Here is a 5,831-nt window from a genome sequence, read left to right on the forward strand (position 1 = left end):
TAGTTTTATACTGGCAAGACAATCGGTATGACTATTGGATTGTCTTGCCAGTTATAAACCATATAGATAATTATTTTCATTTTATTATTATACTGGTATGACAATCGGTATGACTATCAGATTGTCATACCAGTTATAATTTTAATATTTATTCTGTTATTTCTTTTCCTTCTTTTTGCCTGGTATGACAATCGGTATGACAATCCCGGATTGTCATACCAGCTGTTATATAAAGGCTTTTGCTGTTTTGTTTTAAACCATTTCAACATAACAGTTCATTTCAAAAATTTTGAACAGTTTTTCTCCCTAATTTTTCTCTCTTCTCTCTCTTCAAACCAAACCAACAATCTGTCTTCTTCCTTGCTCGAGTTTTTACTCAGCACACAAAATCATCACTTTGTGATATATACATACAAGTATATATATAAAGAGATGCTGTTGAATTTTTCTTAAATAAATTTTTTTATAAAAAACGCAAAATCAAATAAAAATCAGTTTGCCCCTTCAAATTCCAGTTGTGTTATTGAATTTGAACCTTTTATTTTAATTTTAATTTCTGATTTGTGTCTTTTGGTTTGTCAAAACTGTGTTTGTGAGTTAAGAATTTTAACGAGATACATTTCTGTCTAAATTTTTCGATTATAATTAATTTAATTCGAATTATTAAATTAATTTAATTAATTCGAATTTTCTTAATATTATTCTTAAAATTCTGAAAAGCTTGTGTCTTATTATTATTTTATAAAATGGCTCTCAATTTCCAAATTGTCGCCCATAATCAGGTTGGTTATTTTAATCCGGAAAAATGTGATGTTGAAAAATTTAAGCCATGGATTAGATTTTTAAATGACCATTCGATTGTTAGCTCTGCTATTAAATCAAATGTGATTTTAAACGTCGATCTACTTAGACTGATTTGCACAACTTCTACTGTGGCCGATGATTCAAAATCTTTTTCATTCACCATCGCAAACACACAGTATGTAGTTGATGAAACAGTCGTCAATCGTGCGTTAAATTTTCCACTAGACAATTTCTGTAATTTACCCTCTGAAAATGATATCACAAATTTTTTCAATGCTATTCACTATCAGGGGGTGATCAATTTAACCAAACTTTCTAAATCAAATTTGGTGTCTGAATGGGATATATTCTTCGATACACTTTCCAAAGTGTTTGCCAACTGCACAAAATCTAATTTTCATAACATTACTTCCACCCTGCAGTATATTGGTCTTGCGGTTGTTTTCAATCAAAGGATCAATTTTGGCAAACTACTTTTTCCCATTCTCTTGAGACGTCTAACTTCTGCTTTACGTGATCATTCTATAAATCGTAGGGTATCATGTTACTATGCTCGTTTTCTTATGCTTATAGCAGATCATCTACTCACCCCTGAACACAAAGCACTTTTTGCTAACTCTGCTGTAACCGAACCCCCACCAGTTAGCAAAAAGATTTACACTCGCCAAGACACAACCTTCAAATTTATGCAAGTTCCAGTACTTGTATCTGCTTTCATGGCCAATTATATTCCCTTACCTATTTTTAATCTTCCCGGCCATGAACAACAACCTCAACCTCCAGTGGTTCAAGCCACCCAGGCTCTTCCATTACAGGTAGTAACTCCTCACTCTCACTCTCTTCCTACTTCTGTTGTAAGACCCTCAGTGGTTGATAGGGCTGACCATGAAGTTGTAGAACCACAGCTTCAATCCCAGGTCATAGAGCCAAACACAGAGTCTCATTCTATCTCAACCTCTCCCCCACTGTCTAAAATGTTACCCAGGAGATTACTAGGAAGTAGTACATTGTCAAATATGAGTGAACCCTCAGCTCTGCCTCCTCCTAAGAAAAGAAAAACCTATTCTGAGGCATCTGAAAGCCCATCCTTGTCCTCCCAACAGGACATGGACTTTGAAATGGCCAATGAACAGTTACTAGAGGCATTCTCTCAACAGGATGCATCTATTGAAATTCGCCATAGGGCCATGGCATCTTGTACTGAGTCAAGCACAATTCCATTACTCACAATGGAACCATACACTTCCCCAGATCATACTCAGGACACACAGCGAGGAGTGCACGTAGAGTCGGTTACAGTGCCTGCCATAGTTACGGCAGAAGAGCAGTCACATGCTTTAGAGGGAAAATCTGACTCTCCGCCATCTTTAATAGAGTCATTTTCTCCCCTCCCAGATCCAACACCTCTGGCTCCCTTATGGGATTCTCCACTCGCAGATTTATCTGGAGAAAGTGGAGGGCAACTCGGTCAATCTATCCCTGAAGCAATTCAGACATCTATTCCAAAAGATTTGATAGTATTGACTGAGGATCGGGACTCGCGAATTCCCATTGCACCACCACTGACCTCTCTTGAAGAGGCTAGGGTGATTTTTAATGCAGGTACACAAGAACAGCAACTGGAAGACTCCTCACGAGCAATCATATTGAGAGAAACACATGCACGTGAGATGAGTGAACCAAACACGAGTGAACTTCAGGTGAGAGCACACACAGACACTGATACTGTCAACCTGTTAGCTCAGATTGCTGCCCTGAAAGAAGAACTTGCTAAAAGTCAAGCTGAAGCTCAAGCATTTAAAGCACAAGTGGTTGAACAGTCTTCTTCTTCCACCTCTGTCAATAATCAGCTTGCAATCATAAGGAATGACATCTCAGATTTAAAGACTACTGTAATACCAAAGCTCAATTCTATTCAGGACACTCCAAATTTATCAGCTGATGACATATCCAACTTCTACTCCCTACATACAAGAATGACTTCTCTTGAAGACCTCGTTGAGATGAATCATTCACTGGACAACTCAAGATTTCTAAAGATAGAGACGGGCATGGAACATCTAAATGAAGGGATGAAGCACTTATATTACATGATCAAGAATTCTCATTGCCCTAATGAAGAACAAAGAGCTTATTTTGAAGGACCGTCTGGTGGAGGATCAGGCTCTGGAAGTGGTGGAGGTTTCAAAGGAAAGTCAGCAGAGGATCCCTCAACTAAGGGGGAGAAGAAAGGGAGTAGTACCAAAGGGAAAGAAAAAGATACTTCTGCTGGAGATAAAGGAAAGGCTGATGATGCCTACTACAGTGGAGAACAGGATGACTTCGATATTTTTGACATTCCCACTGAACCAGTTCAGGAAGATAAAGATGGGTTATTTGAAGCTGAAGAAGAAAGTGATTTTGAAGATTGGGAAGAAGAAGATACAGTGGATCCTAGGTTTGAGAAAGAATTTCAGAAAGAGCAGTCAGAGATGCAAAGAAAAGAAGCTGAACTCAAGAAGGTCTCACAGATCATTGACAGGAGAAAAGACATACAAAGAACAGAAACTCTTCAAAAGCAACGTCTTCATGACATTAAAGCTCAAGAAAGGAGAAGAGATGTCAGACTAAAGATTGGTGAAAAGTGGGATGAAGCTATGAGAGTACTCGATATGCCTCAGCTATGCACTAACAATGATAGGCAGTTCTTACATCTTCTTGACAAGCTGGAAATCTCAAATCCTAACAATGACATGTACATGAATGCTATCAAGACTGAAGTCTCAAGGATCACAGCTGCTTTTGATAGATCCCTAAATGAGATGAGCATTTTTGTATACTGTCAGAGTGAAGGATCATTCAAGGTGTCACTTCATCTATTTGAGAATCGTTCGTTGTCAGAGATTTGGGTTCTTTTAAACAAAGTCAAAAGAAGCTCAGAATTGAATGAAGTTCTTCGGGAAAGGCTTAAAGAGTTTGCCAGCAGGGCTAGTCCTCAAGTGGTCAACAATCCTCATCAGGTGAGATTCTTTAAGTCTGATTGTCTTCAAATCTGTCAGCTAGATGTACAATCTCTTAAAGACTACTCAGCTAAGCATCTGGTCTGGATGGAACATCATTTGAGAACTGCTGGATATTCATCCATGTTGAAGACTCAAGCTGCTGACTTGATTCAAGCTTATTGTGAAAAGAATGTTAAAAGGTACAATCAACTCAAGAATAAGTTGAAGTCAGTTGGAGTTCAACCAGTCAGACCTGCAAGCTTCACTTCAGAAAAAGATCGTGTCTTTGACAAGGAATTGCTTCAAGATTTAGAAGAAGGTGAAGTCAGAAGAGAAGACAACTAAAGTCAATTAGCTCAAAACTCAATGTAATATGATTAGAGCGTTATGAATCAAGATAGACTAATGTAGTTATATGTTCAGGCTAGAGGAACATCTATCTTGTATTCACTTGTAAATTTCATTTGGAATCTGGAAAATGTTAAATATAATCCAGAACTTTTCTGCTATTTACTTTACATTACTGTTTATATCTTTTTCTTATTTGTTAGTTGAGTTATCCTCTAGGTATTTGTTGTTATTGTCTAACAAGCAAATAGGGGGAGATTGAAAGGCATATGTCATAGCCTACTCGTTTATTCGAGTATTTAACTCAACTCAAATAAGAATGTAATAAGTAAATAGTGGATCAATCATCAGAGAGATCTCACAAAGTAACATCTGTCAAAGAATAAAGAAACATTGTTCATCTGCAGACTTGAAGATTCACTGGAAGAAGTTCAAGAATTTGATCATGCCTCAGTGATATAAATCAAGATCGTGGATTTAATCAAGTGACAGAGATCTCGTCAAGGTATCATTTATTACAAGGATTCAATCAGAACAACAAAGTCAAGACATGAAGAAACGTCACGAAAGTTAGTCACTCATGAACCAGACAGTACATCGAGTGTCAGCATTGAAGTGACGGAATTGATTCATAAGTCTCAGTGACTTTCAGAAGATTGACAGAAGAATGGTTGCTGCTCAGGGTTAGTATTAATTCTCCATTAATTAATTAAGTCATATAATTTAATTAAGAAAATAAATTATATCTGCAAGGATTAATTTATTAATTAATTGAATTAAATTGATTAATTAATTTAGAATTAATATTAAGGAATTACAGAATTTTAATTGGTTTAAAATCTATTTAAATTGAAACAAGGCAAACTGATTGTATTAGTATGACAATCGGTATGACAATCAATAGTCATACCGAAAGTCATGCTAATTCATTAATTGTCTTGTTAGAATTTTTATTAGATTAAAAAATCTGTTATTAATCTTTGCAAGACAATCTGAATTGTACTTATGTAACAATCGGTATGACAATCAATTGTCATACCGAAAGTCATGCTGGTTCAAAGGATTGTCATTGCAGTTCATTTGCATTCGGCTGTTTACTTAAAAAGAAACAAAAGAAGCAGAAGACAAGATCATCCAAAAACTCAGCAAAAACAGAACATACAGAAGAACAAAAGAGAAAAAGAAGCAGAAAAATATTACATCTATTCTGCAACTTCAAGATCAATTTCTAGATTGTAAAGTTATATCCAATCAACTAGAAATACTTATCTTGTTCTTGTGTATCAATCTAGCGGATTAAAATCCCTAGAACTTAATCTCAAATCGCTTTTAGCATTTGATCTTTTAATTACAAAAATAGAAAAAGTTCATGTCGAATTTATTCTAAATTTGTAATAATTGATTTGAGATTAATCCCTTGTAACCGATACCGTAGTTGTAACACCTTTCAAGTTTAATAAAAGTTTTATTTAACTTGAATTTTGTTTCACAATTTTATTCCGCATTTTATTCGACTAAACGGTATTGTTTGCATTCAACCCCCCCTTCTACAAACAAATTGGGACCTAACAGGTACTGCTGAGCAATTGATTGCTCACCCTTGCAGAATCTTTTATATATGTATTGCAGATGCCTAGGGAATTCTTTCGTGATAGTCAGGGTAGAGTTCCAGTTCCTTTCGTGTCAGGCTCCTCTGAG

The sequence above is a fragment of the Apium graveolens genome, chromosome 1 (genome assembly GCF_009905375.1).
Source record: "Apium graveolens cultivar Ventura chromosome 1, ASM990537v1, whole genome shotgun sequence".
NCBI classification, from domain to species: domain Eukaryota; kingdom Viridiplantae; phylum Streptophyta; class Magnoliopsida; order Apiales; family Apiaceae; genus Apium; species Apium graveolens.